The following is a 10,000-nucleotide window of genomic DNA, read 5'->3' on the forward strand; positions in this document are numbered from 1 at the left end:
AACCAGCGACACTTAGAATATTTTTGAAGCAGTACAAATCAGTAACCACTGACACTTAGAATATTTTTGAAGCAGTACAAATCAGTAACCAGCGACACTTAGAATATTTTTGAAGCAGTACAAATCAGTAACCAGCGACACTTAGAATATTTTTGGAGCAGTACAAATCAGTAACCAGCGACACTTAGAATATTTTTGAAGCAGTACAAATCAGTAACCAGCGACACTTAGAATATTTTTGGAGCAGTACAAATCAGTAACCAGCGACACTTAGAATATTTTTGAAGCAGTACAAATCAGTAACCACTGACACTTAGAATATTTTTGAAGCAGTACAAATCAGTAACCAGCGACACTTAGAATATTGTTGAAGCAGTACAAATCAGTAACCACTGACACTTAGAATATTTTTGAATCAGTACAAATCAGTAACCAGCGACACTTAGAATATTTTTGAAGCAGTACAAATCAGTAACCACTGACACTTAGAATATTTTTGAAGCAGTACAAATCAGTAACCGCTGACACTTAGAATATTTTTGAAGCAGTACAAATCAGTAACCAGCGACACTTAGAATATTTTTGGAGCAGTACAAATCAGTAACCAGCCCCACTTAGAATATTTTTGAGTCAGTACAAATCAGTAACCAGCGACACTTAGAATATTTTTGAAGCAGTACAAATCAGTAACCACTGACACTTAGAATATTTTTGAAGCAGTACAAATCAGTAACCAGCGACACTTAGAATATTTTTGAAGCAGTACAAATCAGTAACCAGCGACACTTAGAATATTTTTGGAGCAGTACAAATCAGTAACCAGCGACACTTAGAATATTTTTGAAGCAGTACAAATCAGTAACCAGCGACACTTAGAATATTTTTGGAGCAGTACAAATCAGTAACCAGCGACACTTAGAATATTTTTGAAGCAGTACAAATCAGTAACCACTGACACTTAGAATATTTTTGAAGCAGTACAAATCAGTAACCAGCGACACTTAGAATATTGTTGAAGCAGTACAAATCAGTAACCACTGACACTTAGAATATTTTTGAATCAGTACAAATCAGTAACCAGCGACACTTAGAATATTTTTGAAGCAGTACAAATCAGTAACCACTGACACTTAGAATATTTTTGAAGCAGTACAAATCAGTAACCAGCGACACTTAGAATATTTTTGAAGCAGTACAAATCAGTAACCAGCGACACTTAGAATATTTTTGGAGCAGTACAAATCAGTAACCAGCGACACTTAGAATATTTTTGAAGCAGTACAAATCAGTAACCACTGACACTTAGAATATTTTTGAAGCAGTACAAATCAGTAACCAGCGACACTTAGAATATTTTTGAAGCAGTACAAATCAGTAACCACTGACACTTAGAATATTTTTGAAGCAGTACAAATCAGTAACCGCTGACACTTAGAATATTTTTGAAGCAGTACAAATCAGTAACCAGCGACACTTAGAATATTTTTGGAGCAGTACAAATCAGTAACCACTGACACTTAGAATATTTTTGAAGCAGTACAAATCAGTAACCGGCGACACTTAGAATATTTTTGAAGCAGTACAAATCAGTAACCACTGACACTTAGAATATTTTTGAAGCAGTACAAATCAGTAACCGGCGACACTTAGAATATTTTTGAAGCAGTACAAATCAGTAACCACTGACACTTAGAATATTTTTGAAGCAGTACAAATCAGTAACCGCTGACACTTAGAATATTTTTGAAGCAGTACAAATCAGTAACCAGCGACACTTAGAATATTTTTGGAGCAGTACAAATCAGTAACCAGCCCCACTTAGAATATTTTTGAGTCAGTACAAATCAGTAACCAGCGACACTTAGAATATTTTTGAAGCAGTACAAATCAGTAACCACTGACACTTAGAATATTTTTGAAGCAGTACAAATCAGTAACCAGCGACACTTAGAATATTTTTGAAGCAGTACAAATCAGTAACCAGCGACACTTAGAATATTTTTGGAGCAGTACAAATCAGTAACCAGCGACACTTAGAATATTTTTGAAGCAGTACAAATCAGTAACCAGCGACACTTAGAATATTTTTGGAGCAGTACAAATCAGTAACCAGCGACACTTAGAATATTTTTGAAGCAGTACAAATCAGTAACCACTGACACTTAGAATATTTTTGAAGCAGTACAAATCAGTAACCAGCGACACTTAGAATATTTTTGAAGCAGTACAAATCAGTAACCACTGACACTTAGAATATTTTTGAAGCAGTACAAATCAGTAACCAGCGACACTTAGAATATTTTTGGAGCAGTACAAATCAGTAACCACTGACACTTAGAATATTTTTGAAGCAGTACAAATCAGTAACCAGCGACACTTAGAATATTTTTGAAGCAGTACAAATCAGTAACCACTGACACTTAGAATATTTTTGAAGCAGTACAAATCAGTAACCGCTGACACTTAGAATATTTTTGAAGCAGTACAAATCAGTAACCAGCGACACTTAGAATATTTTTGGAGCAGTACAAATCAGTAACCACTGACACTTAGAATATTTTTGAAGCAGTACAAATCAGTAACCAGCGACACTTAGAATATTTTTGGAGCAGTACAAATCAGTAACCACTGACACTTAGAATATTTTTGAAGCAGTACAAATCAGTAACCAGCGACACTTAGAATATTTTTGAAGCAGTACAAATCAGTAACCACTGACACTTAGAATATTTTTGAAGCAGTACAAATCAGTAACCAGCGACACTTAGAATATTTTTGAAGCAGTACAAATCAGTAACCACTGACACTTAGAATATTTTTGAAGCAGTACAAATCAGTAACCAGCGACACTTAGAATATTTTTGAAGCAGTACAAATCAGTAACCAGCGACACTTAGAATATTTTTGGAGCAGTACAAATCAGTAACCAGCGACACTTAGAATATTTTTGACGCAGTACAAATCAGTAACCACTGACACTTAGAATATTTTTGAAGCAGTACAAATCAGTAACCAGCGACACTTAGAATATTTTTGAAGCAGTACAAATCAGTAACCGCTGACACTTAGAATATTTTTGAAGCAGTACAAATCAGTAACCAGCGACACTTAGAATATTTTTGGAGCATTACAAATCAGTAACCAGCGACACTTAGAATATTTTTGGAGCAGTACAAATCAGTAACCACTGACACTTAGAATATTTTTGAGTCAGTACAAATCAGTAACCAGCGACACTTAGAATATTTTTCAGTCAGTACAAATCAGTAACCAGCGACACTTAGAATATTTTTGAGTCAGTACAAATCAGTAACCAGTGACACTTAGAATATTTTTGGAGCAGTACAAATCAGTAACCAGCGACACTTAGAATATTTTTGAAGCAGTACAAATCAGTAACCAAGTGCATTTTTGAATTGGTTACTGATTTCTCCGTAGAAGTTGGGGCTGCGGTTGGCTTCAGTTAGTGGTGGGGGCTTAATTTTCGCCGAGGGGAGCGTGTCCCGGTAGTGTCTCCGAGGAAGTGGTACCTATTGAAGGGGGTGTTTCTGAATTTGGGCCCTTTTTGAGTGGCATTGCCGGATGGGTTTTGTGTTGAAGGCTTCCAAATCGGGTAGCTCAGCCGGATTTGACCCGGCGGTTCTACCGACTGTCACGCCTTCGAGGGGGGACTGTTGTCTAAGTTCAGGCCGGATTTGGTGAATTTCCTAAGTCGGGAAGTGGTCCCAACGGGTTTGGGAGTGAACCTAACTGCTCATACCAACTTTGAGGCTTTGGGGCCGGGTAGCACAGTCGGATTTGACCCGGCGGTTCTGCCGAATGCCTGGCCTTCGAGGGGGGCCTGCCCTCTGAGTTCAGGCCGAATTTGGTGATTTTCCTAAGTCGGGAAGTGGTCCAAACGGGGATGGGAGTGAACCTGACAGCTCATACCGACTTTGGGGCTTCCAAGCCGGGTAGCTCAACCGGATTTGATCCAGCGGTTCTAGCGACTGCCACGGCTTCGAGGGGGGACTGTTGTCTAAGTTCAGGCCGAATTTGGTGAATTTCCCGAGTCGGGAAGTGGTCCAAACGGGGATGGGAGTGAACCTGACAGCTCTTACCGACATTGAGGCTTCGGGGCCGGGTAGCTCAGTCGGATTTGACCCGGCGATTCTGCCGACTTCCACGCCTTCGAGCGGGGACTCTCCTCTAAGTTCAGGCCGAATTTGGTGAATTTCCTAAGTCGGGAAGTGGTCCAAACGGGGATGGGAGTGAACCTAACTGCTCATACCAACTTTGAGGCTTTGGGGCCGGGTAGCACAGTCGGATTTGACCCGGCGGTTCTGCCGAATGCCTGGCCTTCGAGGGGGGCCTGCCCTCTGAGTTCAGGCCGAATTTGGTGATTTTCCTAAGTCGGGAAGTGGTCCAAACGGGGATGGGAGTGAACCTGACAGCTCATACCGACTTTGGGGCTTCCAAGCCGGGTAGCTCAACCGGATTTGATCCGGCGGTTCTAGCGACTGCCACGGCTTCGAGGGGGGACTGTTGTCTAAGTTCAGGCCGAATTTGGTGAATTTCCCGAGTCGGGAAGTGGTCCAAACGGGGATGGGAGTGAACCTGACAGCTCTTACCGACATTGAGGCTTCGGGGCCGGGTAGCTCAGTCGGATTTGACCCGGCGATTCTGCCGACTTCCACGCCTTCGAGCGGGGACTCTCCTCTAAGTTCAGGCCGAATTTGGTGAATTTCCTAAGTCGGGAAGTGGTCCAAACGGGGATGGGAGTGAACCTAACTGCTCATACCAACTTTGAGGCTTTGGGGCCGGGTAGCACAGTCGGATTTGACCCGGCGGTTCTGCCGAATGCCTGGCCTTCGAGGGGGGCCTGCCCTCTGAGTTCAGGCCGAATTTGGTGATTTTCCTAAGTCGGGAAGTGGTCCAAACGGGGATGGGAGTGAACCTGACAGCTCATACCGACTTTGGGGCTTCCAAGCCGGGTAGCTCAACCGGATTTGATCCGGCGGTTCTAGCGACTGCCACGGCTTCGAGGGGGGACTGTTGTCTAAGTTCAGGCCGAATTTGGTGAATTTCCCGAGTCGGGAAGTGGTCCAAACGGGGATGGGAGTGAACCTGACAGCTCTTACCGACATTGAGGCTTCGGGGCCGGGTAGCTCAGTCGGATTTGACCCGGCGATTCTGCCGACTTCCACGCCTTCGAGCGGGGACTCTCCTCTAAGTTCAGGCCGAATTTGGTGAATTTCCTAAGTCGGGAAGTGGTCCAAACGGGGATGGGAGTGAACCTGACAGCTCTTACCGACTTTGGGGCTTCCAAGCCGGGTAGCTCAACCGGATTTGATCCGGCGGTTCTAGCGACTGTCACGCCTTCGAGGGGGGACTGTTGTATAAGTTCAGGCCGAATTTGGTGAATTTCCCGAGTCGGGAAGTGGTCCAAACGGGGATGGGAGTGAACCTGACAGCTCTTACCGACTTTGGGGCTTCCAAGCCGGGTAGCTCAACCGGATTTGATCCGGCGGTTCTGCCGACTGTCACGCCTTCGAGGGGGGACTGTTGTATAAGTTCAGGCCGAATTTGGTGAATTTCCCGAGTCGGGAAGTGGTCCAAACGGGGATGGGAGTGAACCTGACAGCTCTTACCGACTTTGAGGCTTCGGGGCCGGGTAGCTCAGCCGGATTTGATCCGGCGGTTCTGCCGACTGTCACGCCTTCGAGGGGGGACTGTCCTCTGAGTTCAGGCCGAATTTGGTGAATTTCCCGAGTCGGGAAGTGGTCCAAACGGGGATGGGAGTGAACCTGACAGCTCATACCGACTTTGAGGCTTCCAAGCCGGGTAGCTCAGCCGGATTTGACCCGGCGATTCTGCCGACTTCCACGCCTTCGAGGGGGGACTGCCCTCTGAGTTCAGGCCGAATTTGGTGCATTTCCCGAGTCGGGAAGTGGTCTCTGTCACAACGGGGGCAAGTGTCTGAAGAGGTAAAGTGAGTAACCAGCACAGCTTAGGGAAGGGTTCCAAAGTTCTCAACAATGTGAATTCGGTTACCAGGAAAGCTTAGGAAAGCTGCCTGACTGTCCCAAACGAATGAACTGCAAAACTTAGGGAACATGCCCGAAGATGCTTAAAAGTGTGAAATCAGTAAGCAGGAAAGCATAGGAAAGTGCCTGAAAGTGCTAAATGAGTAACATGAAAAACGTAGAAAAATGCCCGAAAATGTTTAAAAGTGTGAACTCAGTAACCAGCAAAACTTAGTAAAACGTTGGAAAAGCAGAAATGAGTAACCAGAAAAACTTAGAAAAATGTTTGAAAATGAGAAATGAGTAACCAGAAAAACTTAGAAAAATGTTTGAAAATGAGAAATGAGTAACCAAGAAAACTTAGAAAAATGCCCAAAAAGAAGAAATCAGTAACCAGAAAAACTTAGAAAAATGTTTGAAAATGAGAAATGAGTAACCAGAAAAACTTAGAAAAAATGTTTGAAAATGAGAAATGAGTAACCAAGAAAACTTAGAAAAATGCCCAAAAAGAAGAAATCAGTAACCAGAAAAACTTAGAAAAATGTTTGAAAATGAGAAATGAGTAACCAAGAAAACTTAGAAAAATGTTTGAAAATGAGAAATGAGTAACCAAGAAAACTTAGAAAAATGCCCAAAAAGAAGAAATCAGTAACCAGAAAAACTTAGAAAAATGTTTGAAAATGAGAAATGAGTAACCAAGAAAACTTAGAAAAATGCCCAAAAAGAAGAAATCAGTAACCAGAAAAACTTAGAAAAATGTTTGAAAATGAGAAATGAGTAACCAGAAAAACTTAGAAAAATGTTTGAAAATGAGAAATGAGTAACCAAGAAAACTTAGAAAAATGCCAAAAAGAAGAAATCAGTAACCAGAAAAACTTAGAAAAATGTTTGAAAATGAGAAATGAGTAACCAAGAAAACTTAGAAAAATGCCCGAAAAGAAGAAATCAGTAACCAGAAAAACTTAGAAAAATTTTCGGCCAAGTGTGAAAAATATTCTAAGTGTCAGCGGAGGAAAATGCCGAAGCATCGGGAAAGATTCAAAAACTCATGCCGAACATGAGTTCCGAAGTGCCGGAGGAACTGGGCGAATTGAGCCCGGCGGTTGGCCAGATGTCGTTTTGAGTCTGCAGCCCGAAAACTTTAACTTTGTCTGCCGCGGAAGTCTGGACCGGGAAAAATCCAAACGGTTTTGCCGGGTTCGAGTTCCAGAGCGAAGCAGTCGAATTTGAAATTCAGACCCATTCAGTGCCACTTGACATTGTGACACAGTGAGGTTGGCGGGGTACCCGGAGATTTCTGGGAACACGATTTTTAGAACAAAATGGCGGCGCGGGACCACTTTGAAAGGCATCCGAAAAACGGTTCCGCGGGCAGAGCACTTGAATGACAGGCCTGTGTGCATGCCCAAGAGCTCTCGGAAGTCTAATTTTTGACACTTTGTCAAATTTTCGACAGACTTACCCAACTCTTGCTGCCTGTTCTAAGAATCAGTCAGAGGCCTGTGCGGCGGTCTCTTGACACTTTGGAGGGCGGGCAAACCCCACGTTGACTCCGGCCGTCCCTCCAAAAGGCACTTGCTATTGGGGGAAAGGATTGCAAGTAGCCTGGTTCCCGTGGGAGCGGCCAGGAAGGGTGCAGGCTGGCCCTTGCCTGAGCATTCCCAAAACCCTCTTCCGCTGAGAGCAGACCTCGCACGCCGCACTACCGGCTCTGGGAGTGGTTGGCCGCTATTGTACATAGTCCGGTCCTTCCTCTGCCACCCGGCAAGTGCGATGGCTCTGCCGCCCTGCGGTGCTCGTCACCCAGGTTTGGGGAACACGATACTTAGAACATGTTGGCGGCTCGGGACCTGCAGGCGAAAGGGGCCCCGTGGTGCTGAGCACATCGACCTCGGGTCTCAGTGCAAGCCGGAGAGTTCGCGGAAGTCTTAAAAGATTTTGACATCTGCTCAATTCTTTGACAGGCTTGCCTGACTCTTTCCGTCCGTTCTAAGAATCAGTCGGAGGCCGGGGCGGGGACGGTCTCTTGACACACGGAGGGTTGGCTTCCCTCCTCAGGTGTTTGTGTCGAAAATGAAGGCGAGAGATGCAAGCGTCCTGGTTCCCCTGGTGCTGCCAGCAAGGGTGCAGGCTGACCCTTGCCTGAGCACTCCCAAAAGCCTCTTAAGCTGAGAGCAGGCGCCGCACTACCGGCTCTGGGAGTCGTTGGCCGCTATTGTACATAGTCCGGTCCTTCCTCTGCCACCCGGCAAGTGCGATGGCTCTGCCTCCCTGCGGTGCTCGTCACCCAGGTTTGGGGAACACGATACTTAGAACATGTTGGCGGCTCGGGACCTGCAGGCGAAGGGGGCCCCGTGGTGCTGAGCACATCGACCTCGCGTCTCAGTGCAAGCCGGAGAGTTCGCGGAAGTCTTAACAGGCTTGCCTGACTCTTTCCGTCCGTTCTAAGAATCAGTCGGAGGCCGGGGCGGGGACGGTCTCTTGACACACGGAGGGTTGGCTTCCCTCCTCAGGCGTTTGTGTCGAAAATGAAGGCGAGAGATGCAAGCGTCCTGGTTCCCCTGGGTGCTGCCAGCAAGGGTGCAGGCTGACCCTTGCCTGAGCACTCCCAAAAGCCTCTTAGGCTGAGAGCAGGCGCCGCACTACCGGCTCTGGGAGTCGTTGGCCGCTATTGTACATAGTCCGGTCCTTCCTCTGCCACCCGGCAAGTGCGATGGCTCTGCCTCCCTGCGGTGCCCGTCACCCAGGTTTGGAGAACACGATACTTAGAACATGTTGGCGGCTCGGGACCTGCAGGCGAAAGGGGCCCCGTGGTGCTGAGCACATCGACCTCGCGTCTCAGTGCAAGCCGGAGAGTTCGCGGAAGTCTTAACAGGCTTGCCTGACTCTTTCCGTCCGTTCTAAGAATCAGTCGGAGGCCGGGGCGGGGACGGGTCTCTTGACACACGGAGGGTTGGCTTCCCTCCTCAGGCGTTTGTGTCGAAAATGAAGGCGAGAGATGCAAGCGTCCTGGTTCCCCTGGGTGCTGCCAGCAAGGGGTGCAGGCTGACCCTTGCCTGAGCACTCCCAGAAGCCTCTTAGGCTGAGAGCAGACGCCGCAATACCGGCTCTGGGAGTCGTTGGCCGCTATTGTACATAGTCCGGTCCTTCCTCTGCCACCCGGCAAGTGCGATGGCTCTGCCTCCCTGCGGTGCCCGTCACCCAGGTTTGGAGAACACGATACTAAGAACATGTTGGCGGCTCGGGACCTGCAGGCGAAAGGGGCCCCGTGGTGCTTAGCACATCGACCTCGCGTCTCAGTGCAAGCCGGAGAGTTCGCGGAAGTCTAAAGCTTTTGACATTCGCTCAAAGCTTTGACAGGCTTGCCCGACTCTTTCCGTCCGTTCTAAGAATCAGTCAGAGGCTGGTGGGGAGGTCTCTTGACGCAAGGGGAGGGGTGGCGTCCCTCCTCAGGCGCTTGTGTCGAAAATGAAGGCGAGAGATGCAAGCGTCCTGGTTCCCCTGGGTGCTGCCAGCAAGGGTGCAGGCTGACCCTTGCCTGAGCACTCCCAGAAGCCTCTTAGGCTGAGAGCAGACGCCGCACAACCGGCTCTGGGAGTCGTTGGCCGCTATTGTACATAGTCCGGTCCTTCCTCTGCCACCCGGCAAGTGCGATGGCTCTGCCTCCCTGCGGTGCCCGTCACCCAGGATTGGAGAACACGATACTAAGAACATGTTGGCGGCTCGGGACCTGCAGGCGAAAGGGGCCCCGTGGTGCTTAGCACATCGACCTCGCGTCTCAGTGCAAGCCGGAGAGTTCGCGGAAGTCTAAAGCTTTTGACATTCGCTCAAAGCTTTGACAGGCTTGCCCGACTCTTTCCGTCCGTTCTAAGAATCAGTCAGAGGCCGGTGGGGAGGTCTCTTGACGCAAAGGGGAGGGTGGCGTCCCTCCTCAGGCGCTTGTGTCGAAAAATGAAGGCGAGAGACGCGAGCGGCCTGGTTGCTTTGGGTGCTGC

This window comes from Hemiscyllium ocellatum, assembly GCF_020745735.1.
Source record: "Hemiscyllium ocellatum isolate sHemOce1 chromosome 15 unlocalized genomic scaffold, sHemOce1.pat.X.cur. SUPER_15_unloc_19, whole genome shotgun sequence".
Classification (NCBI taxonomy): Eukaryota; Metazoa; Chordata; class Chondrichthyes; order Orectolobiformes; family Hemiscylliidae; genus Hemiscyllium; species Hemiscyllium ocellatum.